Source organism: Xenopus laevis, chromosome 3S (assembly GCF_017654675.1).
Source record: "Xenopus laevis strain J_2021 chromosome 3S, Xenopus_laevis_v10.1, whole genome shotgun sequence".
In the NCBI taxonomy this organism is placed as follows: Eukaryota; Metazoa; Chordata; class Amphibia; order Anura; family Pipidae; genus Xenopus; species Xenopus laevis.
The window spans coordinates 4047046-4074367 of NC_054376.1; positions in this window are offsets into that span (position 1 = coordinate 4047046).

The following is a 27322-nucleotide window of genomic DNA, read 5'->3' on the forward strand; positions in this document are numbered from 1 at the left end:
TGATTGGGTTTATGTCACATTTATCTGTGTCTGCAGCCCCCCTATTTGGTGCAAAGACTGATGTACAGGATTAGCCGCAGATAATGCAGGAGGAACATGCAGAAGGGGCTACATTGAGCAAACACTAGTTACTGACAGCTGCAGGCACAATACATCTACATTTAATATAATTATGTAACATAGGGGGTTTACAAAACAGGGATCTGCGGACGGTGATTCTTTGTCCTGCACTAAGGGGCAAGATCTGCAATCCACAAGATTCCCCCTTATCCATCCCCTTTCCTTCTGCCAGAAAGTGCCTCTCCCTGTGCCCAAATGGAGTATAAATTGATGAACAGACTCGGCACATTTAAAATCTGAGTTCAATATTAATTAAGGATGCACCGAATCCACTTTTTTGAATTCGGCCGAACCCCTGAATCCCTTGCAAAAGATTCGGCCTAACTGAATCCGAATCCTATTTTACATATGCAATTTAGGGGTGGAAAGGGGAAAACATTTTTTACTTCCTTGTTTTGTGACAAAAATTCACGTGATTTCCCTCCCTGCCCCTAATTTGCATATGCAAATTAGGATTCGGATTCGGTTTGCCAGGGAGGAAGGATTCAGACAAATCTGAATCCTGCTGAAAAAGGCCGAATCTTGAACCGAATCCTGTATTGGGTGCATCGCTAATAATAATGCTGATTATGGAACGAAGCGGGAGACCGAAATAGCACCGGGTGAATCGTTGACTAACTGTCCGGTTGTTTGGCGTAACTACAGTGGAAGGGGGACCCAAGAGGTATAGGGGCCCCATGAGTCCTTCATTCATATACAATTTCAATAAATATGGTAAAACACAGGGTCGGACTGGGGGGCCCAGGGCTGCTGTCCCAGGCCTCCCTCCGACCTCCCTGGCTGAGACTTGCAGTGTATGTGCGCATGTGTGCGGCGTCCCGTGTGTGTGCATGCGCGCACTCGCAGTGTCTTTGCCGCGACCCCCGACAAAGGGAGGTCGCGGCACGAAGAAGGTTCTGGGTGCCGATTTGGGCTGGCGGGGCCCATGCGAGCTGGAGGCCCATCAGGTTTTTCCGGTGTCCCACCGGCCCAGTCTGACCCTGGTAAAACAGGACATTTTTGGAACCTATAAAATAATTTGCCTCGGGGCCCAGTGATATCTAGTTATGCCTACTAAATGTTCCTGTAATCTCTTGCAGCCCCCTGGCCCGAGATTGGGATGGGCTTAAAGACCCTCATCCTAATTCAGTGTGGCTTCCAACCTGTGCAGACGAGGCCACGGATAAACCCTCTGTATAACGAGCTGTTCATTTAGTGGCTGCAGATTAGGCAGCGTGTACTTAAGCTGCGGTTTTGCTTTAAGTCATGCCCTTGCTGATCTCCCCTGGTACATTAAAGATGATTAAAAAATAAATCTGATAAAAATTGACTTAAATGCCAAGGTGAGTGGCTGAGGGACAGGTGGGAACAGATTCATTTTAACCTTCTTGCACCTAAACTTAGCTCTGGAATTTACACTGCACATTGACTGCGTGCTGGAGTCAGAAACTACAGTGCACTGAGCCCTGGATACAGTCGGCATTGGGCCCTGCAACTCATCGCCCATTGGGTGCCATAGTGTTCTGATCTTTAGATCTCTACATGGATTCATCTGGTGCCTTGGCTGCATGGAAATATAGTGGAGACTTTTTAGTAGAACTTTTCCCACCTCAGTAAAACCTCATCTGTCAAAGCACTGTCTGCGCCTTTCTGCACTGCTGCCCCTTCCTCGTGAAACATTGTTTCAAAAGACAGAACCAGCAGTGCAGAAAGGGCAGGCGGACACTGCGATCGACAGCAACATTTACACTAAACTGTTAACCCAGTGGAATATGGAAACAGGTGTGGGACCTCTTATCCAGAATGCTCGGGACCTGGGGCTTCCGGATAATGGATCTTTCTGTAATTTGGATCTTCATTCCTTAAGTCTACTAGAAAATCATTAAATAAAGCCAATAGGCTGGTTTTGCCTCCAATAAGGATTAATTATATCTTAGTTGGGATCAAGTACAAGCGACTGTTTAATTATTACACAGAAAAAGGAAATCATTTTTAAAATTTTGGATTTATGTGGATAAAACTGAGTCTATGGAAGACAGCTTCTCCGTAATTTGGAGCTTTTTGGATAACAGGTTCCTGGATAACGGATCCCATGCCTGAATTGGCATTTAGCATTTTCTTTCATTTGGCAGAATTTTGTTTGGGGTTTCTACAGCCTTTAAAGGGAAAATATGCCCATCTTTTGGGCGCATTCAGTTGGGGTAAAGTAGAAAAGGTGCAAAATTACAAAAACATACCTGATTCAGCATTGAACTGGGCTAGTAGGAAAATACCCAGTGGGCCCCGGGCCCTTGATCCAGACCAACTGTTTGCCTGAGATTCAATTGCGGCGCCTGCAGGCAGATGGCAGTGAGTTTTCTCAAGTATCTGGCACTGCTTGATTCACAGAGGTGTGGGGCCCTCCAAGTCCTTTCCCTGCGGGCCCCAGACCTCCCAGCCCAACAACAACCACATTCCACACATTGAAAGGAAACCATGATAGTCAGCCTGTATCACCCCCTAAATCTCACCCCCTTCTTCATCTTGTTCCATAGTGAAGTGTTGGACTCTCGGACTTTAAGTCCCTCTGATTTCCTTAGTGAAGTCCCCGGTGGCCGGAGTCCAAAAGTCCAACACTTCACAATGGAACAAGATGAAGAAGCGGGTGAGATTTAGGGGGTGATACAGGTTGACTATCATGGTGAGGTGAGATTTAGGGGTTGAGGGGAAATAGCCATAGTTAGGGTTGGGGGAACTACAAAATGGCAGGTAGAGTCCCCGTGAATAGACAGAGAAGGGCTGGAAAGATGGAGCTCTCCGTGGTGCTGATTTAGGCTTTACGGATTCCATTGTGTTTCGTATGGAACAAAAGACAGATTTTTTTTGTTTTTGAAGCTCGAGTGTGCTTAGTATCAGCCAGTGCTCCATGACACACACAAAGTGCTCACACAAGTGCAAAGGGGTGCAATGAGACTGAGTTTTAAAAAAAGACTTACACCCCCCCTAAAAACTCTCCAGCCAAAAGGTGCAAAGAAGAAAAGGAGTTTATTCTGAACCTCCTTTGCCCAAAGACTACGGTGAACCCTTTATCCCCAGCACAATAGGCACAGGCATGGGACAAGGGTCTTGAGATGCCCTTCACTGCACCCATCCTTAAAAGTGCAAAAAGTGCATAAGTGCTAAAAAAATAAATAGGAGAAGGGGAGTAAAGTTCATAAAAGTGTAGGCAGGGTGCTGCTCCAGTCTATGGGCCGGAATACAAAAAAATCTTAGGCAGAGGTCCCTAACCTTTTTTTGTACCCGTGAGCCACATTAAAATATAAAAGTAGTTGGGGAGAAACACAAGTATGAAAAAAAGTCCCTGGGGGTGACAAATAAGGCTGTGATTGGTTATTTGGTAGCCCATATGTGGACTAGCAGGCTACAGGAGGATCTGTTTGCCAGTACATCTGGTTATTATTCAACCAAAACCTGCCTCCAAGCCTGGAAATAAATAGTAAACATCTGCTTTGAGGCCCCTGGGAACAACATCCAAGGGGTTGGAGAGCAATGTTACTCACGAGCCACTGGTTGGGGATCACTGGTTTAAGGGAATCAATATGGCACCTCCTCCTCCCATATGTATAAATACAAATATACAGAGAAGGAATGTTCTGGGCACACAATAAGCTATACCGTCATACTGTACTGTCTAAGGGAATCAATATGGCACCTCCTCCTCCCATATGTATAAATACAAATATACAGAGAAGGAATGTTCTGGGCACACAATAAGCTATACCCTCATACTGTACTGTCTAAGGGAATCAATATGGCACCTCCCTCCTCCCATATGTATAAATACAAATATACAGAGAAGGAATGTTCTGGGCACACAATAAGCTATACCCTCATACTGTACTGTCTAAGGGAATCAATATGGCACCTCCTCCTCCCATATGTATAAATACAAATATACAGAGAAGGAATGTTCTGGGCACACAATAAGCTATACCCTCATACTGTACTGTCTAAGGGAATCAATATGGCACCTCCTCCCATATGTATAAATACAAATATACTGAGAAGGAATGTTCTGGGCTCACAATAAGCTATACCCTCATACTGTACGGTCTCTTTAAAAGTAAAATAAATGAAGAAGAACTCGCCCAGTTCATTGTATTGATTGGGATCCCAGGAGAGTGTGAGGGTTTTGTACAGGTGCAGTAAGTGAGTTACTTAATGGAGTAAAAGCCCAATATAACACGTTAGTCTCTAATAAAGGAGAGAGGGAAAAAATCAATCCTTAGTCCTAATAAATGTCAGTTTGCATAAGTTTGTGGTCCAAGCCCTACAGACCCCCCACTGTCCCCTGCAGGAGACTGGGTTTATGGGAACTGACATTTAGAGGCGGTGGGAATTGATTTCTGCCTTTCGCCTTGATTGTAATGTTAGACCGGTGAGTCTGAACCTCTTTGGTTTAAGCCTGGGAGCAGCTTTGCAGCACAAGATTTGTTCACATTGAGCCTAAATCTCAATCTTTATGTCTAATTAAATGGATTTTCTATATCTTTAAAGGAGAACTAAATCCCGCAATACCTTGCATAGTCCCCCTCCCTCTTGCCCGCATAGTTTAGTATAGGTTTAGTTCTCCTTTAATGCATGTTTCTTATATATGGTTGCCACCATGCTCCCCCCATAGATGTCCTTGAGGAATTCCAGGACCGACTGTATAATTCAGCAGTCACTGATTTGGGGGAGCAATTTGTTGGGGACTGCCCGGGAAGCAAAATGTTACGCTTCTACCATGGCTTGAGGTTATTGGTTTCCACAATAGTACACATGGGTGCTTCCCTGGGTGCTTTTATAGCACGTTCCATGACAGCCAGAGAAGTAGCAATTCAGGCTCTATGAGTCCCCTCTAGGGAACACTCCAACTTGCAGTACAGCAGTAAAGAGCACAAGTCACATGACTGGGGGCACCTGAGAAACTGATAATATGTCTTGTCCCATGTCAGATTTCAAAATTAAATATAAAAAAATCGGTTTGCTCTTTTGAGAAAAGGATTTCAGTGCAGAATTCTGCAGGAACAGCACTAATAACTGACGTGTTTAAAGGGAAGGTTGGCCTTTAATCGGTTATTCCCCAGTTAATAACGGACAGTCCCTGGAACCAGCAGTATTAGCAGGGCACATTCTAGTGCCAGGAGTGCTACAAGATGTCAGTGTTCTATTCTCAGGCTCCGTGTGTACAAACCCCCTTTAAATGTGGCTACAACTCCCTGCAGCCTGTGCCGGGCATCGACATGTCAACAGGCATTCTGATGCCGCAGGCTGTGTCTTCATGAGACGATTGTATAATGTAGTCTCTTACCTCCCCGATACAATCGCCCGGAGAGAGGGGCTCCGTGAGTTAAATTTCCCAAGACAGACTCAACATCTCCAGGCAGATCCCTTCCAATGTGTTTATTGTGATGAGGCTGCAGCAAGTGTTTTATGGTACCGACAACAGAGGGATTGTGGGTAGAGAGGGGATTAAAGACGGCAATGAACAGGCTGAAAGCCAGATATTTATTAGCTAAAGGAGCAGCAGCACAGAGGAATATTGTATCAGCAAACTTAGGGACTGTTCCTGCTGAATTGTGCTTAGTACAAGGAATACCTATGCTGCCATAGTTTTATGGGATCTCTCTGTACAGACTATGAGCAAACTTAGGGGCTGTTCCTGCTGAATTGTGCTTAGTACAGGGGAATACCTATACTGCCATAGTTTTATGGGGTCTCTCTGTACAGACTATGAGCAAACTTAGGGGCTGTTCCTGCTGAATTGTGCTTAGTACAGGGGAATACCTATGCTGCCATAGTTTTATGGGATCTCTCTGTACAGACTATGAACAAACTTAGGGGACTGTTCCTGCTGAATTGTGATTAGTACAGGGAATACCTATGCTGCCATAGTTTTATGGGATCTCTCAGTACAGACTATGAGCAAACTTAGGGGACTGTTCCTGCTGAATTGTGCTTAGTACAGGGAATACCTATGCTGCCATAGTTTTATGGGATCTCTCTGTACAGACTATGAGCAAACTTAGGGGACTGTTCCTGCTGAATTGTGCTTAGTACAGGGAATACCTATGCTGCCATAGTTTTATGGGATCTCTCTGTACAGACTATGAGCAAACTTAGGGGACTGTTCCTGCTGAATTGTGCTTAGTACAGGGAATACCTATTCAGCATTGTAAGAAAAAAACATTGCAATAAGCTTCTGAAAACTACACTTTTCTCACTGCACTTTGATCGTAATTGTTTTACTTCCCCATTAAACGTCCAAAGCTTTGCATATTTCCAGGTCCCTTTATGTTACATTTTGTTTCCTCTAATTGAATGTGCTGCACAAACCCGTCGTACAATAGAAGGATAATAATAATAATGTTACTTGCAATGATTGTGCCCAACGGGGATGTCAGGCAAAAATAAAATAAATAATGGAAATGATTCTGAGCTCCATAAAGCAATGGGGGGAAATAGCTGCCGGCTTCAGTGAGATTTGCCCCCCAAGAGCCGCTGCCAATCATTCCCCTTCCCAACAGTGCGAGTAATTCTACTCAGAACTAGGTAATAAAGTCACCCGCCCGGAGGTAACTTTAATCAGCACCCTGCCAGCTTACTCCAAGGATTCATGATTGTCCTGCACAAATACCAACACTCAGTGAGTGCCAGGTCTGAGCCAACGTCTTAATTTAGCAATAAACTGTTAGTAATGGAGGCGTAAACTGGATACTAGTGGGATTATAGATAAAAGTTATTAAATGTATTTCACTGCTATCCCACAGTCACACTCCCTTCCCAGAGACTATTATCCACTGTTACTATAGACACATCTCTCCCTACTATACCTGCTATCCCACAGTCACACTCCCTTCCCAGAGACTATTATCCACTGTTACTATAGACACATCTCTCCCTACTATACCTGCTATCCCACAGTAACACTCCCTTCCCAGAGACTATTATCCACTGTTACTATAGACACCATCTCTCCCTACTATACCTGCTATCCCACAGTAACACTCCCTTCCCAGAGACTATTATCCACTGTTACTATAGACACCATCTCTCCCTACTATACCTGCTATCCCACAGTCACACTCCCTTCCCAGAGACTATTATCCACTGTTACTATAGACACATCTCTCCCTACTATACCTGCTATCCCACAGTAACACTCCCTTCCCAGAGACTATTATCCACTGTTACTATAGACACCATCTCTCCCTACTATACCTGCTATCCCACAGTAACACTCCCTTCCCAGAGACTATTATCCACTGTTACTATAGACACCATCTCTCCCTACTATACCTGCTATCCCACAGTCACACTCCCTTCCCAGAGACTATTATCCACTGTTACTATAGACACACATCTCTCCCTACTATACCTGCTATCCCAAGTCACACTCCCTTCCCAGAGACTATTATCCACTGTTACTATAGGCACCATCTCTCCCTACTATACCTGCTATCCCACAGTAACACTCCCCTTCCCAGAGACTATTTATCCACTGTTACTATAGGACACCATCTCTCCCTACTATAACCTGCTATCCCACAGTCACACTCCTTCCCAGAGACTATTATCCACTGTTACTATAGGCACCATCTCTCCCTACTATACCTGCTATCCCACAGTCACACTCCCTTCCCAGAGACTATTATCCACTGTTACTATAGACACCATCTCTCCCTACTATACCTGCTATCCCACAGTCACACTCCCTTCCCAGAGACTATTATCCACTGTTACTATAGACAACCATCTCTCCCTACTATACCTGCTATCCCACAGTCACACTCCCTTCCCAGAGACTATTATCCACTGTTACTATAGAACCATCTCTCCTACTATACCTGCTATCCCACAGTCACACTCCCTTCCCAGAGACTATTATCCACTGTTACTATAGAACACCATCTCTCCCTACTATACCTGCTATCCCACAGTCACACTCCCTTCCCAGAGACTATTATCCACTGTTACTATAGACACCATCTCTCCCTACTATACCTGCTATCCCACAGCCCACACTCCCTTCCCAGAGACTATTATCCACTTTACTATAGGCACCAAATCTCTCCCTACTAAAACCTGCTATCCCACAGTTCACACTCCCTTCCCAGAGACTATTATCCACTGTTACTATAGGCACCATCTTCCTACTATACTGTTATCCCACAGTCATCCCTTCCAGAGACTATTATCCACTGTTACTATAGAACCATCTTCCTACGTATACCTGTATCCCACAGTCACACTCCCTTCCCAGAGACTATTATCCACTGTTACTATAGACACATCTCTCCTACTATACCTGCTATCCACAGTCACACTCCCTTCCAGAGACTATTATCACTGTTACTATAGGCACATCTCTCCTACTTTTACTGCTATCCACAGTCACACTCCCTTCCCAGAGACTATTATCCACTTTACTATAGACACCATCTCTCCCTACTATACCTGCTATCCCACAGTCACACTCCCTTCCCAGAGACTATTATCCACTGTTACTATAGACACCATCTCCCTACTATACCTGCTATCCACAGTCACACTCCCTTCCAGAGACTATTATCCACTGTTACTATAGACACCATCTCTCCCTACTATACCTGCTATCCCACAGTCACACTCCCTTCCCAGAGACTATTATCCACTGTTACTATAGACACCATCTCTCCCTACTATACCTGCTATCCCACAGTCACACTCCCTTCCCAGAGACTATTATCCACTGTTACTATAGACACCATCTCTCCCTACTATACCTGCTATCCACAGTCACACTCCCTTCCAGAGACTATTATCCACTGTTACTATAGACACCATCTCTCCCTACTATACCTGCTATCCACAGTCACACTCCCTTCCAAGGACTATTATCCACTGTTACTATAGACACCATCTCTCCCTACTATACCTGCTATCCCACAGTCACACTCCCTTCCCAGAGACTATTATCCACTGTTACTATAGCACCATCTCTCCCTACTATACCTGCTATCCCACAGTCACACTCCCTTCCCAGAGACTATTATCCACTGTTACATTAGCACCATCTCTCCCTACTATACTGCTATCCCACAGTCACACCCTTCCCAGAGACTATTATCCACTGTTACTATAGACACATCTCTCCCTACTATACCTGCTATCCCACAGTCACACTCCCTTCCCAGAGACTATTATCCACTGTTACTATAGACACCATCTCTCCCTACTATACCTGCTATCCACAGTCACACTCCCTTTCCCAGAGACTATTATCCACTGTTACTATAGACACCATCTCTCCCTACTATACCTGCTATCCACAGTCACACTCCCTTCCAGAGACTATTATCCACTGTTACTATAGACACCATCTCTCCCTACTATACCTGCTATCCCACAGTCACACTCCCTTCCCAGAGACTATTATCCACTGTTACTATAGACACCATCTCTCCCTACTATACCTGCTATCCCACAGTCACACTCCCTTCCCAGAGACTATTATCCACTGTTACTATAGGCACCATCTCTCCCTACTATACCTGCTATCCCACAGTCACACTCCCTTCCCAGAGCTATTATCCACTGTTACTATAGGCACCATCTCTCCCTACTATACCTGCTATCCACAGTCACACTCCCTTCCCAGAGACTATTATCCACTGTTACTATAGGCACCATCTCTCCCTACTATACTGTATCCCACAGTCACACTCCCTTCCCAGAGACTATTATCCACTGTTACTATAGCACCATCTCTCCCTACTATACCTGCTATCCCACAGTCACACTCCTTCCAGAGACTATTATCCACTTTTACTATAGACACCATCTCTCCCTACTATACCTGCTATCCCACAGTCACACTCCCTTCCCAGAGACTATTATCCACTGTTACTATAGACACCATCTCTCCCTACTATACCTGCTATCCCACAGTCACACTCCCTTCCCAGAGACTATTATCCACTGTTACTATAGACACCATCTCTCCCTACTATACCTGCTATCCCACAGTCACACTCCCTTCCCAGAGACTATTATCCACTGTTACTATAGACACCATCTCTCCCTACTATACCTGCTATCCCACAGTCACACTCCCTTCCCAGAGACTATTATCCCACTGTTACTATAGGCACCATCTCTCCCTACTATACCTGCTATCCCACAGTCACACTCCCCTCCCAGAGACTATTATCCACTGTTACTATAGGCACCATCTCTCCCTACTATACCTGCTATCCCACAGTCACACTCCCTTCCCAGAGACTATTATCCACTGTTACTATAGGCACCATCTCTCCCTACTATACCTGTTATCCCACAGTCACACTCCCTTCCCAGAGACTATTATCCCACTGTTACTATAGACACCATCTCTCCCTACTATACCTGTTATCCCACAGTCACACTCCCTTCCCAGAGACTATTATCCCACTGTTACTATAGACACCATCTCTCCCTACTATACCTGCTATCCCACAGTCACACTCCCTTCCCAGAGACTATTATCCACTGTTACTATAGGCACCATCTCTCCCTACTATACCTGCTATCCCACAGTCACACTCCCTTCCCAGAGACTATTATCCCACTGTTACTATAGACACCATCTCTCCCTACTATACCTGCTATCCCACAGTCACACTCCCTTCCTAGAGACTATTATCCACTGTTACTATAGGCACCATCTTCCCTACTATACCTGTTATCCACAGTCACACTCCCTTCCCAAGAGACTATTATCCCACTGTTACTATAGACACCATCTCTCCCTACTATACCTGTTATCCCACAGTCACACTCCCTTCCCAGAGACTATTATCCACTGTTACTATAGACACCATCTCTCCCTACTATACCTGCTATCCCACAGTCACACTCCCTTCCCAGAGACTATTATCCACTGTACTATAGGCACCATCTCTCCCTACTATACCTGCTATCCCACAGTCACACTCCCTTCCCAGAGACTATTATCCCACTGTTACTATAGACACCATCTCTCCCTTACTATACCTGCTATCCCACAGTCCACACTCCCTCCCAGAGACTATTATCCACTGTTACTATAGACACTATCTCTCCCTACTATACCTGCTATCCCACAGTCACACTCCCTTCCCAGAGACTATTATCCATTGTTACTATAGACCACCATCTCTCCCTACTATACCTGCTATCCCACAGTCACACTCCCTTCCCAGAGACTATTATCCCCACTGTTAACTATAGACACCATCTCTCCCTACTATACCTGCTATTCCCACAGTCACACTCCTTTCCCAGAGACAATTATCCACTGTTACTATAGACACCATCTCTCCCTACTATACCTGCTATCCCACAGTCACACTCCCTTCCCAGAGACTATTATCCCACTGTTACTATAGACACCATCTCTCCCTACTATACCTGCTATCCCACAGTCACACTCCCTTCCCAGAGACTATTATCCACTGTTACTATAGGTACCATCTCTCCCTACTATACCTGCTATCCCACAGTCACATTCCCTTCCCAGAGGATAATAATTGGCCATTGCACAGCTATAAATGTCCCTGTATCAGACAGTTCAGTGGCGTGTGTTTAATATCATAAAATAGGTCAATGAATTCCTTTTCTTGTGGCTTTCTCTGAGCTGTTTCCCCTCTTCTTATCTACTGACATCTTACACCGAGTGCCATTGATTTCCAAATTTCTTTCCTTCCTGAGATGGATAATGTTTCAGAGCATCCGTAGGTACCATTTACCCTATTGATCCGTCATTGTCTCACTCACTTTCAGCTTTGGATCCAATGTCAGAAAACTCCAAAGTATTTGTGTTCCGCTGTCTCCTCTCTGTCTCTTCTCACCACGTTGTTCGTTGCAGAGCTGTCGGCTTGAAAGGTGAATCATTTATACCTTGTGTAGCACAGGCAGGGCAGTAAGAAATTCTAGATGGATAAATCCCAGATGTTTGGTACAACAGAGAAGATGGCTGGAACTCTCTCTGGTCTATACTGGGGTCCCTTAACTCATTGTAGAACTACCGTTACAGCTTCCTTCTTTTAGCTGATCTTGTAGAGGGAGGTTGGCAGGGCCCTCAAATTTTGGAGTCCTGTAGAACTCAAGATTGGTTTCAAGACAAGATATGATTTATTTAGGTTTGTATATTGATGTCTTGACATGATCTGGAACAATAAAGGGTTGCAGCTTCTTCTTCCAAGGTCTAGTAAGACCTATACACTTACAAATGAGTCAAGTAAACCCATGGCCATCATGGCCTTTGGTCCTTACCTTGGCATCTTCATGACACCATTGGTGTATGGGTTAACTATTCCTGCTTTTGGTTTATATGTACCATATCATATGTTGTTGCCATCTGAAGCAGAACTCCATGGTAAAGCCTTCATCTTCACCAGCTGTATCACCTTCTACCCAAAACCTGTATCCTCAGTAAGACAGCCTTATGGAAGGTATTAGCACTGACAAACCAACTACAAAATGACTATGGCAGTCACAGGGACGATATCAACCATGAGATGAGGTGAGAACAAAGCCTAAGCCCCAAGACATTGCTCTTATCCAAGTGGAGAAGAACTGCCTACAGAAAGCCCAGCTCTTATTAGGAAGGCATTGCACACTCTCAGAGATGGACTAACACTTTCCCCCTCACAGTCCAAAGACTTGGCTTGACATAAGAAGTTGTCCAAGAAGACCAGACATTGGAGATGCAGGGGGTGTGCGGGCACTGCCTAAGGCTGAAAAAGAGTCAAGATCACCCCAAGGCCTACCAATCCTGGATTTGGCCATTCCACATTCTACATCATATCAAATATGCTTTGTAAAAGGTCTTCGTTTACATTATATAGATCTACCATTCTAAATTTCTGCAGCGGGGTGCAAGCCTCTCTTCCATCATGCCCCCCTTGTCTCAGAGATCAGCAGAAACACCAAAATAGATTGTCTGATACCAAACCCGACAAGCAAATAGCTTTAAAAAAGAAACAACTGTTTCAATTGCTGTCCTGCATGCATAAAACACCGCCCTGAGACTGTCACATACAACAAGACAGCAATTACGCTTGCCTTTAATTTTTCATTTTAATTAAATTTCCATTTCGGATCCCAGCATGGGACACTGAGCCCCAGAGAAGACCTGAACCACTTGAATGCCGTGAGATGCTATCTTGCAGCCTCAGCATTTTGATCTGGATAATGAGTACGGAGTTCCCCTACGTGGCTTCACATGAGCCAGGAAAATATAGAAAAGCAATTTTGGATGAATAATTTTGAATTTATTAGATATTTACTGATTAACCAACATGAATTAAAATGGCTCTTCACTGACTCGGTTGGGTTTTGAGTCCCATCAGTTCATTGCCAGAGTAGAATTTCTTACATACTCAATTGTATTAAGTGGGTCAAAGAGGGTTTATTGTCCTGGTCCGTAGACAAAGTAGGACCAGCAGAGGATAATCTGTAGGTGCCAAGATGCCAACAGCTGGGTATCCTGTTGGAGATGGAGAGAATGGGGCAGGATTGAGAGAAACATTGGGGTAACAGTCACCCTGCTATAGTTTCAGGGGTACCAAGGGCACAAATAAGCACTCATCCTAAATCTCCCCCTAATTGACCTCCATGTTGGGCCCCCTTAGCTCATAACAAGGTTACAGATATATAGAAACATTTGGGTAACAGTCACCCTCGGTACCCAGGGTACAAATAAGCACTCACCCCAAATCTCCCCCTAACTGACCTTCAGATTGGGCCCCCTTAGCTCATAACAAGGTTACAGATTTATAGAAACTTTGGGGTAACAGTCACCCTGCTATAGTTCCAGGGGTACCCAGGGTACAAATAAGCCCTCACCCCAAATCTCCCCCTAACTGACCTTCAGATTGGGCCCCCTTAGCTCATAACAAGGTTACAGATATATAGAAACATTGGGGTGTCACCCTGCTATAGTTCCAGGGGTACCCAGGGTACAAATAAGCACTCACCCCAAATCTCCCCCTAACTGACCTTCAGACTGGGTCCCCTTAGCTCATAACAAGGTTACAGATATATAGAAACATTGGGGTAACAGGCACCCTGCTATAGTTCCAGGGGTACCCAGGGCACTAATAAGCACTCACCCCAAATCTCCCCCTAAATGACCTATCCACTGTGTGGTCCCCATTAAAAACAAGAAGTTAACGGGAGGCTCTGCTCAAAGCTCTATGCACCCCTAATAAGAACCAGTCCCTGACTAGGAAGCAGAAATGGGAAGAGAAACTAAATTTGAAACATGATACAGTAAATGCTCAGCATTAAATGGGAATAATTTGGAAGCTGCGGTGCAAGAGACAAGACTAGATATTTTATTCACAAGGGTAAAGCAAATTATCCTTAATTCATTATTGAACTTTATCTCTCTCTCAGTTTATTATAAGGAAAGTTGGACCCGGCGCTCTGACAGGTCTCATTCTATAATTAGGAACAGCCGTGGGCTCATCTCGCCCGTCTCCTCGTCCCCCGGATGAATTTTTGATTTGTTCTTGAGCAATAAGGAGATGTCAGCGACAGGGATAGATTTGTTCTATGGATTATTAGGTCTGTCCCCCGAACTCAGGTGTCAGAATAGAGATTCATATGTGTCCCCCATACCAGAACCCCCCCCCCGTGTCACATGGGATTCCAAACGACACAGAGAGTCGCATCGTAATCGCACGGAGATGAGGTTTTTCTGTTCCAGTGGGCAGGGAATTGTGTTCTAATGTTCTCAGACTCAGGGACGGTTCAATTTAGGGAGCGATAAAACAACTCAATGTGCCGGGAAAACTACTGCTGTTCCCTTTTATGATACAGTGAGACAGGAATAAAAATGTATTAGGCTTTAACGGCGGGTGGTTGAAGTAAAGGATCGGATGAAGGAGTAGCCCCCCCCCCAAAAAAATGGAAACTCCCACCATATTGCAGTGATAGGAAACCATTATGGAACCAACAGTCGGTGAGCTCTGTGGTTATTTACACCAATGGCACCACCAGAAGAACTGGTTTATATGTTGGCAAGACCTTAGGGGGCCGATTCACCAAGGGTCGCATATCGAGGGTTAATTAATTAACTGGGAATTAAAATCCTACGACTTCGAATATCGAAGTCGAAGGATTTTAGCGCAAATAATTCAATCGAACGATCGAAGGAATAATCCTTCGATCGCACTATTAAATCCTTCGAATCGAACGATTCGAAGGATTTTAAGCCAATGATCGAAGGATTATCCTTCGACCAAAAAACACTTAGGAAAGCCTATGGGGACCTTCCCCATAGGCTAACATTGACTTCGGTAGCTTTTAGATGGCGAACTAGGGGGTCGAAGTTTTTTCTTAAAGAGACAGCACTTCGACTATCGAATAGTTGAATAGTCGAACGATTTTTAGGTCGAGTCGAAGTCGTAGTCGAAGGTCGAAGTAGCCCATTCGATGGTCGAAGTAGCCCAAAAATCACTTCGAAATTCAAAGTTTTTTTACTTCGAATCCTTCCCTCGAAGTTAGTGAATCGGCCCCTAGGTGTTTTGAATTAAAGTAAACTTTTAAAACAAGTGAATGTAAAATTGATGCATTAAGCATTTTTGTCATTTACATTCATTATTTATTTTCTTTTTATTCCAAGATATTAAGGGATACATGTGCTGTTAATATGAATGAATTTTGTTCCAACAGCGCCACCTGCTGGTCAGTTTCTGACCAGTCTGACCACCAAGTAGTCAAGGAAGTTGTCAGGAGAAAGAAAGAGGCTGCTCTGATGTTCTTCTGCTTAGGAAAGATTTGAGAAAGGTTTCCAATTATTTTCCTATACAGTTTCTGACCAGTCTGACCACCAAGTAGTCAAGGAAGTTGTCAGGAGAAAGATGTTCTTCTGCTTAGGATTTGAGGTTTCTAATTGTTTTGAATGCTCTTATTTTTTTCCAGGACAGACACACCAACCCTTGGTAGTTTGCAGCAGGGCGACCCCCCTGCCCTCTTTATACTCAGACATCCAAGATGTCAAGATCAGACTGTTGGACAGTGGAGTAAGTAGATGTTACTGGGCAAGGGTTGCCATCTCTCCGGTCCTGACCCGGACAGCCCTGTATTTTGAAGGGTTTCCTGGGTCAAAACTTCCTGCCCAGTTTTCCAAATAAGGAAAACCAGGCAGGATTCCCCCATGATTGAAACAGCGATCTGCCACATCATAGCCTTGTCCCCTCAATGGCACAGCCCCGGTCTCCACCATGGGGAAAAAGTGGCAACCCTACACTGGGCCCCACAGCAAATTCATTTTAGGGTTCCAACATATCCAGAGATTGTCCTGTTTTACCAGTATATGTTGAAATTGCTCATTATTTGGGCATCATGGAGACCCCTATACCTCCAGGACTCCTGTGCAGCCGGAGGGTCTGCTTCCTCTGTAGTTTAGCCCCTGCTGTTGGACTAGCCACATGATTAGACCTGTAGTGTATGGGGATGGCTGGGTAAGAAGAGGAAGATGGTGGTAGCCCACCCTGCTGAAAACTATTCCCTGGGTTGGTGCATTTTTAATGGAAGAGGGTTAGCAGTAAGCACAATGCTGGGCCAAGCCGTCTGGGTGCTCTAGGCACTAGTATCACAGGGGTGGGTACGAGCATGTGATGACTACAAGGGCCCAGACTAGGGGTAGCCACTAGCCAGAGAGAAGAGGAGCTGCCCAGCACCCCCACCCATCACGCCATAGGCACATGCCTTTTCTGCCTACTCCCAGTCCTGAGTCCTGAGTAAGCAATTAGAGTCACTGGTGGGGGTCATTTACGAACACTGAGCAAATTTGCACCTGGGCAGTAACCAATGACAACCATTCAGTTCATTGTCCTGCCTGCAGCTGGCTGAGAAAAGTCAGAGAAAAAAAAATTATCACTTGGTTGCTATGGGTTACTGCCCAGGTGCAAATTAGCCCAGTGTTTCTAAACGAGCTTTCCTTGCATTGTATAACCTTGAATAACAGGAGTAAATTATGGGCACAAGGGCTGATGTGTAAAGCGATGCAGTGATTGACCAATCGATTGACCTCTTGTAAAAAGTACCTTCAAAATCCTGAAATGAATGAGCAAAAAACGAATTTCAAAAGTAAAGCATAAACAATAGGACTTTCGGCATAAAAGCGAATAAAACTGCGCTGCCATGGCCGCACTGCAAAGTGGCATCCATAAATAATTGGCCTGCATCTGGTTTCTGACAGTTGCACTGAGGGCTTTAGATGAGAAGCCACCTCTCTGTGCTGGTGGGTCTGTCTTTAACTGTCACTCGGTGGGACCTGGGCAATAAACTGTCAGCTTGTGTTAAGGCAACCTGAGATCACCATGGCAGCTGGCACAAAGGCGGCAGAATGCTTGTGCCCACCTAAATGTTCAGAGAGAGCATGAGAGGAGCCAACTATCATCTGTCTGGCAGGCGACTTCAAAGATAAATCACAGCACAGGGGAATAATTGGTACTTATGCAAATTAGCATCAATCCGTAATTGTGATTACCTGCAAGGGTGTTTGTACGGCCTGCCCGTTCTCTGAGAATAATGGAGCTGCAACCTGTTCTACGTATCAGTATGGGGGCTCAGATATTTTAGAACAAAGCTTGGCATACACAGATATCATAAATCAGCCTCAATAATGAGCACAGACTTTCCCCCGATCCCCTCCTGGGTCCCTCCATGCCAAGGTAGAGTTGAACTTCTGTGGATAATACAGAGTTGGTTCCCCAATTTATGTGAATAACCACGAGCATCTACCCAACAAAATGTCAGCGGAAAGCTAAATAAAGAGCATATAAACCATCTGTAAACTTGCTTTCCATCATTCCCAAATAGACAGCCCTATCAGTTTTATAATGAGTCATTCACCTGAGGATATTTACGGAACTTAACTAAGCTTTGTGAGTCCCAGACGTCTGTAATTGTACCAAGTGGCTAGCAAATTGCTAATGCAGTGGCATTGTTAAAAAAAAAGTGGATCTTGTTCTCAGTCAAGTAACTATAAGCCTGTTAGTCTGACACCAAGTAGGAAGATTACAGCTTGGAGAATGTTCCTTTATACCCCTTGATTTTGGTCCAAGAGATAAAAGCCGCCTTATTAGCCCCAGGTAAAACCTTATCTTGAGTGTCCATTTCTGGCCACCACTGCATAGGAAGATATTGATGAGCTGGAAGAAATCCTAGTGCTAAACTAGCAAAATAAAATGGGGCAAATAAGTCACAATGAAATACTTTCAAGGTTGAGGTGGTTTTCTCTAAAGTATAGGAACATGTTTTCTTTACTCATGATATTCATTCAAATGTAAAAAAAAGTTGGAGAGCAACACAGCATGCAAAAAATTCCTGTGGGTGCCAATTATAGGCTGCGATTGGCTGTTTGGTAGTCTCTAAGGGGACTTGCAGCCTACAGAAGGCTCTGTTTGGCAGTAAACCTGGTTTTTGTGTAACCAAAACTTGCCTCCAGGTTTTGAGGCTACTGGGAGCAACATCCATGGAGTTATGAGCAACATGTTGCTCCTGAACCAGTGGTTTGGGATCACTGCATTGGATCAGGCATGTTGTAGACTAGTAAAGGCAATTTTATCTGGGCAATACATAGTTCTTCACTGGTAGGGCTGTTTTTTCGTGAAGAAGTAATGTTGTGGGGGGGGGACATATAAATGTCTTAAAAATATGTTAGAGGATAGAGAACTGAAGTGAAGAGTCAACTCATGTAGAGGCTTTTTAACCTGAAACATCACATATGGTTCTTCACCAGTAGAGCAGCAGGATCAAGGAATGCTGTACCTAAAATGGGCTTAAATAGATCGGAAAAGATTCAGTGCTACAATTGTCTGTACAATATATGGTCAATTGTCTTTTTTCACCCCAAAACAAACTAGGCAACTGTGGTCCAACTCAAGGGTGGAGCAGAATGAGAGCCTCGTTAAATCCAAGACTTGAGGATCTGTCAGGGTTCCTAGAGCTCATCTGCCTCATGTTATTTTTATGCAAACAGAATTTAAGGCTTCATTTTTATGTGCACTGTTTTCTTCAATAACAAACTATCCTGAAACGGCAGTTTTGAAAAACAACTGTAAAGTTCTACATGTCTCCCCAATTTTAATGGACAATATGTGTCATGTTATAGAATAGACAGACAAGGGTATTAGTCATCCCCAGGAAGCCACCGGGCATATTCTCTTTGGCACTATTGTTCCATCGGGCCAAGCAAAGTTAGGATTGATGTCTATCTACTGAGAAACAGATGGACCTGTCATTAGCACATCTAGGGGTTGTCAGATGGCTGCACCACCTTCCCACCCCATGGGCTTATTGGAAAAAAATTTCCCCCAAGGTTCCTGGTGGACCCTAGATAAAAGCCAACTTTTATCTGGTATCTGATATTGCAATGGTGGCCCTACAGTCCTAATACAACACAAATGGCTGCCCCAGGGCAATGTCAATGTATTATTTCAGCAATACTCTTGAAGAACAGGCGTCCTGTAGACTTCCCCTCAAGCAACATGACTCCCCTGAGTGATATCTCTTTAGAAGTTCATATCTAGAACTATAGGGGTCATTTATGACATCCACGGCAGAATGTTAAGTGGAAAAAATTGCCACAAAGCACACTTTTCTTTTTTATTCCATTCTAAGGAGAGGGCTGGAGTGCACACTGGATATATTATCTGGCATGGGGTGCATTGTGCAGCCATTTCTGAGGACAGAGTACCCCAAAAATTATCAAAAAGGCTCTTGCACCCCTGACCAGGGGAATAGAAAATTACTCTTATGTCTCCTTAATGACGTGTCCAACCAGCAGTAAATTTCTCCAGCAGTCTTGCTTTAAGTATAATTTTTGTGTTTACACAATAAGGATGTTCTTTGAACACGAGGAGGTTGCACTCAATGTTGGATACAGCACAGTGATGCAGAAAAGTGATTTTTCTATTACACTTCAGCAGAGACTAATTCACCTTGACAAACAAGGTTAATAAGTTAACCTGGCCTCTAAAACATAGGGAGAATAATGTCAAATGTAAGTTTAGCGACATGTAAAGAAAAGAGATAAGGAGGAATACAGCACCTTCTAGCTGCTCTGGAACCATGGGAACCTAAAGTCAAAGATGGGCTTCCTAGGCTAAACCTTTAAGCCTGCTTAAAGAGAATGCAAACTCAATAAATTAAATACTGCCAAATGAAAGGAACTGTCATTCTAAGCAACTTCCCAATTGACATTCATTAGACATTTTCACTGGTTTTATAGATGTTTCCGAATGTCATCGCAATTGAAAGCAGTGTCTGTGCGGCCATTTCTCCACTCCCGGCTCTGACTTCTGAAACAATGTTGCAAATCAGTTCTCCTTCAGATCGGCTGCTCCTCTTAAATTGTATCAAATGTCGGAGACACCAGGGCGGAGAATAGAAATGGCTGCACAGACGCTGCTTCCAATAGCAATGACAGTTACCCATAACTAAAACCCAGTGAGAATGAGGAATTAATGGATATTGGGATTCTGCTTAGAATGATCATTTCTTTCACTAGGCAACATTTTAGACTTGGATTTGCATCCCCCTTTAATTGCAGATAAAACCAGCCAGAAGTAGGGACCGCCATGGACAACCTGCATGAAATATGTTCATTATTTATTAATATAGGGTCACCAATAGAAGCACCTCCACTACACAGGGCCAAATATAATATAAATAACCAGCCTGTTAATTCTGTCCAACCTCTATCCATTAACCAGAGTTACTAAATGGCAACTCCATCCAAATAATAAAAAAAGCAAGAGCATTGGCATAAAGAAAGCAAGTCATTCTAAGCAACTTTCCATTGTACATTAACGACCCATTGACATTGATTTTATTTGCAAATGCAATTGCTTTCAAAGCGTCTGTCCGTCCCTTTCTGTTCTCTGCTCATCCTGACTACATGTACCATTAAAATAGAGCAGCAGTCAGCTGTCCTCCAGCCAAGACTCTCATTTCCACAATGCCTTGCACTCCTCTGACGATTCTCCTTCTTCATTGGGTTTTTAATAACATTTAGGGCACTGGATTCTTGGCTGGCGGAGAGCTGACTACTGTGACATGGTTTCTTAGGTACTTGAAGTCAGGATAAGCAGTGCAGATACAGATACTGCTGTCAATAGCAATTACAAATACAATAAAAAAACACTGAAAATTATTTACTTTACGAAGGAGGGTCGAAATTTTATCCACCTTTACCTAGTTCTGTATGATCCCACTTCAAGGCAAGGTCTGTTGGGAAGGGGAGACGTTTTTGTTTTCAGGTTATCATTTCTCTGGTGGTTCCTTATTAACCAGTGGTGTCCGATGACCCTAATCTGTAGAACGGCAGTGGTTCTGTCAATTTGGATCCAACTTGCTGGAGGGGGTGGTTGAGGCTGGAGAGCTTGAGGTAGGAGGCCTCAAAGCTAATGCCAGGGTTGAAGAGGTTGTCCACCTTTAAAGGATTAGTAAACCTTTAAAATAAGTGAATGTAAATTTAATCACCCACCAATGTTTAAATCCTTGACCGCCCTTTTGAAGAAATGGAGCTCTCACCATATATCCTGGGTTGGCCCTATTAACTCCTATTTATTTAGGACTCTACCTGTTCCGATCCCAGCAGGCAGTTTAGAAGCAGCTATTGTAAGGTTTGTATGGGCTGGGAAGTCCCCGATAGTGAATAAATTTACGTTATTCCAGCCTAAAAATATACTTTTTTTTACTATAGAGCTGCCCAACTGGTACAGATTTTAACTCTCCGTTCTACAGATGATAGTCTACACTGGGTCTCCTTGGAGGCCTCTTATTCACAGCCATATTTTCCTACTGCTTTAATTTGGTGTCCCCCGGAGAAAAGACCCAAGATATCTAGCAGGTGCCTCCAACATACCCTGAAACTCTGGGATACTTCCCAGAAGAAACTGAATTTATGCTCTCCCTCTAGGCCCGCAACTCCCATTTTAAGGAATTCACAATTTATTCCAGGGCTCCAGGCCTCTCAATTTGTGTGGTGGACGGAACATAACATCTCTGTATTGGGTCAGTTTGGTAATTCATCTGGTCCTTTCTGCCTCCAACAATTGATAGATAAGTACTCTATCCCTCAGGTGGAAAGGTTTAGGCTTCAACAAATTCTCCATTTTTGTTCACTCCCAATGGTCTAGAGTTATGAGCAAAGATGTTCCAGTAACAGCCTTTGAGAACTGATGCATTCGATCTCCTAGATTAAGCAAAGCAGTTTCGTAGATATTCAATTTATTTTTTGATTCCCCGCAGCCCCTGATGTTGCCGTATATGTTAGCTTAGATCTCTCGGGAGAACTAGATTTGAAAGACTGGGACTGAGCTTGGACTACGGCTAAGAAATCATTGAATAACGTGTCCTTGCAGGAGTCCAATTATAAAGTCCTTTTTCGCTGGTATCTTGTCCCAGCACTAGTGATGGGCGAATTTGGGTCGTTTTGCCGAAAAATTCGCAAATTTCCTGTGATATTTGCAAAACGGCAAAAACTTCACGAAACGGCGTCGGTGTCTCGTTTTTGATGCCGACGTCTGTTTTTTGGACGCCGGAGCACATAATCCAGTGAAAATGCTCTGGTGTCCATTTTTTTTGAAGCTGTAGAATTTTCCCTGCCGAATTTTCACGGTTTGGCGAATTTATTCACTGGCGGCAAATCACGGGAATTCGCAGCAAATTCACGCCTGGTGATTAAATTCACCCATCACTACCCAGCACAGATACCTCAATTTTCTCCTTCAGGGGTTGCGGTGAAATTGGCACAATGTACCACACCGGGTGGTCCTGCTCTATGGCGCGTAGATTTTGGATCAGAGTATTCAACATGGTTTACTCTATATTTGATGTTTCTCTTCCTAGGGACCCTGCACTAACTTTATTGGGTGTTAAACCTGAGGGATTAAACTATGACCAATTCCTATTGTTCACATTTGTTATATTCGCTGCCAAAAAGACCCTTCCACAGGCTTGGAAACAAAAGAACATCCCATTTGATCCAGTACAATTTAGAAATTCATTGATTGGATTAAGTCCCAAGAGAAGAAGACCAGCATTTTATTAGACACACACACATTTTTAGTAACCTGGAGTCCCCGGATTGAGTAAAGATTTGGGCCCGGTGTTCCAAGCATCCTCTTTTCACTATAGTTACATGTTTTTAATTGTTTATTAATTGTTTATTCTGTTTTATTGTTACTTTGACATATGTTCATTATTGAGTATTTTAAGGTACATTAAAATGCTGTTGTTATCATGGCAATATCTCAACACCGACTGTAACTACATGTGTCATTTATGATATTTATGTCAACATATGTATATTTGAGATGTTTATTTGAAATAATGTTCTGTACAAACTATTTGCAGCAATCAATAAAAATTTATAAAAAAAAATAAGAGAATGTAAAATTCTAAGCCCTTTTGTCATTTACATTCATTATTTATTTTCTTTCTATTCCAAGATATTAAGGGATACATGTGCTGTTAATATGAATGGATTTCTTTTCAACAGCGCCACCTGCTGGTCAGTTTCTGATCAGTCTGACCACCAAGTAGTCAAGGAAGTTGTCAGGAGAAAGAAAAAGGCTGCTCTGATGTTCTTCTGCTTAGGAAAGATGTGAGAAAGGTTTCTAATTGTTTTCCTAAGCAGAAGAACATCAGAGCATTAAAATATAAATATATAATTAACTAGAGGAATAAACTGAAACTGCTGGGGTAAAAAAAAGAACGTTCAGTAAAAGAGAAATATAAAACAAGGGGGAAAACGACACTTTTTGATGTCTGCCACTGACGGCCTCTCCCAGCAGGCATCGCCTTTAATTGAAGTTGGAAGGGGAATTTTTCAGCTGATACACAAATGTACTAATTACCAGCAATTTGGAGGATGCGGGTGGGGGAGGAAGTCACAAGAAGCAGGAGTTTGACGGATTAATGGACCTAAAATACATGTGTTTTTGTATACGGCTGTCGGAAAATGCTGCCTACTCTGGAAGGGCCCCTGCCTCCCCCCCAAGATGAGAACAGCAAGACCCTCCATTTTTCACTGAGTAATAAACTGACAGTTAGGATATCGTCTTGTGCAACTTCCCAGCTGGAAATCCATTTGAATAATTAAGAATGTCTTCCAAACGAAAAACGTTTTCGCCCTGTTGGACTCTCCGCGTCGATCCGGCTCTCCCATTGGCTCGGGAAGCGTTTGTCTCTGATCATTGTTTGTTCCTCGTTGAGTTGTGTGTGTCGATTACAGTCGGAATGTTTGATGCACCGCACATTAACCAGGGCTCTCCGCCGCCGTGGGAGGGAATATAAGCCGAGGGTAATTGTTTAACGGGGCAGTATAGAGAGGAGTGCTATTTATATGGATATGGCAATGAGCAATAAGAGAGGTTGTTATTATGTGCGGCTCTAGTGCATGACTTGTAAATAGAGATTCCAACTGATTGGTATTAACTCGCTATCCTTAAATGCAAGCTGCACCCGCTGTGCCGTGTATTGGGAAACGAGGGCAGTTTTATTATTATTATTATTATTATTATTATTATTGTTATTATTATTATTATTATTATGGTTATTATTATTAATATTATTGTTATTATTATGGTTATTATTATTAATATTATTGTTATTATTATGGTTATTATAATGCCAAAGAGCCAGGGATATCACTTTGGGATTGATCATTATTCAGTATAACTTGAAATATCCCTTTTGGATAGAGAACTGGGATAGAATGAGATCAATATAGGATCGATCTGGCAGAGGACAATGTAATAAATGGTCTCAAGTGTGCTGCTTCTCTAGTAAACCATAGCAACCAATCAACCGGTAACGTTTTTGAAAACAAACCCTTGATTGGTTACTATGCGGGCAAACTGAAGTCTTTTACTTACCCTAGTAATTAAAGGGGATGTTCGCCTTTAAATGAACTGTTGGTATGTAAAGAGAGATATTCTGAGACCATTTGCAATTGGTTTTCATTTTTTATTAATGGTTTTTGAGTTATTTAGCTTTTTATTCAGCAGCTCTCCGGTTTGTAATTTCAGCCGTCTGGTTGCTAGGGTCCCAATTACCGTAGCAACCATGAATGGATTTAAACGAGAGACTGGAATATGAATAGAAGAGGCCGGAATAGAAAGAGAAATAATAAAAAGTGGCAGAGCATTTGTTGTTTAAATGGGTTCAGTGACCCCCCCCCCATATGAAAGCTGAAGAGAGTCATAAGAAAAAGGCAATTAATTCAAAAACTGTAAAAATAAATAAATAAATAAATAATGAAGACCAATCGAAAGGTTGTTTAGAATTGGCCATACTATAACGTATTAAAAGATAGCTTGAAGGTGAACCATCATGTCACGGTATAAATAAAAATATAGGATCCTTGATATACCATTGGCTTCCAGAATGCAATAATAATTTAAACAAATATAAATATATGTGTGTTATTTAAACACTGCATAAAATATGGTATGTATTCCCTTTAAAGCAAAATTAAGTGATTGGTAAATGCAAGGCAGGAACAGATTTGTATTGAGCGAACACCCCACACATCTGTGCTGCTAAAAACATTGGCAAAGATTCCTCCAAATAAATAAGCAACATGCGTAGAGTTACTCCTTCCACTGCCAAGAGAAGCAGTTTAGGGAGTCACCCCTTAGTTATAACAAGGTTACAGATATATAGAAACATTGGGGTGTCACCCTGCTATAGTTCCAGGGGTACCCAGGGTACAAATAAGCACTCACCCCAAATCTCCCCCTAACTGACCTTCAGACTGGGCCCCCTTAGCTCATAACAAGGTTACAGATATATAGAAACATTGGGGTAACAGTCACCCTGCTATAGTTCCAAGGGTACCCAGGGTACAAATAAGCACTCACCCCAAATCTCCCCCTAACTGACCTTCAGACTGGCCCCCTTAGCTCATAACAAGGTTACAGATATATAGAAACATTGGGGTGTCACCCTGCTATAGTTCCAGGGGTACCCAGGGTACAAATAAGCACTCACCCCAAATCTCCCCCTAACTGACCTTCAGACTGGCCCCCTTAGCTCATAACAAGGTTACAGATATATAGAAACATTGGGGTGTCACCCTGCTATAGTTCCAGGGGTACCCAGGGTACAAATAATCACTCACCCCAAATCTCCCCCTAACTGACCTTCAGACTGGGCCCCCTTAGCTCATAACAAGGTTACAGATATATAGAAACATTGGGGTAACAGTCACCCTGCTATAGTTCCAGGGGTACCCAGGGTACAAATAAACACTCACCCCAAATCTCCCCCTAACTGACCTTCAGACTGGGCCCCCTTAGCTCATAACAAGGTTACAGATATATAGAAACATTGGGGTGTCACCCTGCTATAGTTCCAGGGGTACCCAGGGTACAAATAAGCACTCACCCCAAATCTCCCCCTAACTGACCTTCAGACTGGGCCCCCTTAGCTCATAACAAGGTTACAGATATATAGAAACATTGGGGTGTCACCCTGCTATAGTTCCAGGGGTACCCAGGGTACAAATAAGCACTCACCCCAAATCTCCCCCTAACTGACCTTCAGACTGGGCCCCCTTAGCTCATAACAAGGTTACAGATATATAGAAACATTGGGGTGTCACCCTGCTATAGTTCCAGGGGTACCCAGGGTACAAATAAACACTCACCCCAAATCTCCCCCTAACTGACCTTCAGACTGGGCCCCCTTAGCTTATGATGACATATACAAAACCTTATGAGGTCACTAGTCATCATGGCTACACGTGTTACATGTTAAGAAGACAGAAACTTAAATCCATATTAATGAAATATTGTTGGTCCCAGTTTAATATTCGGTTTATCTGAGCTCTATGGAAATATTATCAGTAGTGGGACTCACCTTTGCGCCTGTACAAATATGAATAAAATAAGAGGCCTATGTATTAAGCAGGGGCAGAGCAGCCAAAGTACAATGTTTGTGACCGGCTGGTAAACGAGTCGTTACATTGTCTAAGAAATTACCGTAATTAAATTGAATTTCTCCAGCAATGTGGGCGCAGAACAGAGGGGGCCGCAAGCAGCATTTTCAGCTTTTCGCCCAACAAACCAACCCCCCCTCCAACATTCATCACAAAACACAGCAACTTGTTTTCAAAGCAGAGTATGGAATCCATTGTGATGAGTTAAAGGAGAACTAAAGCTCATGAAAGAAT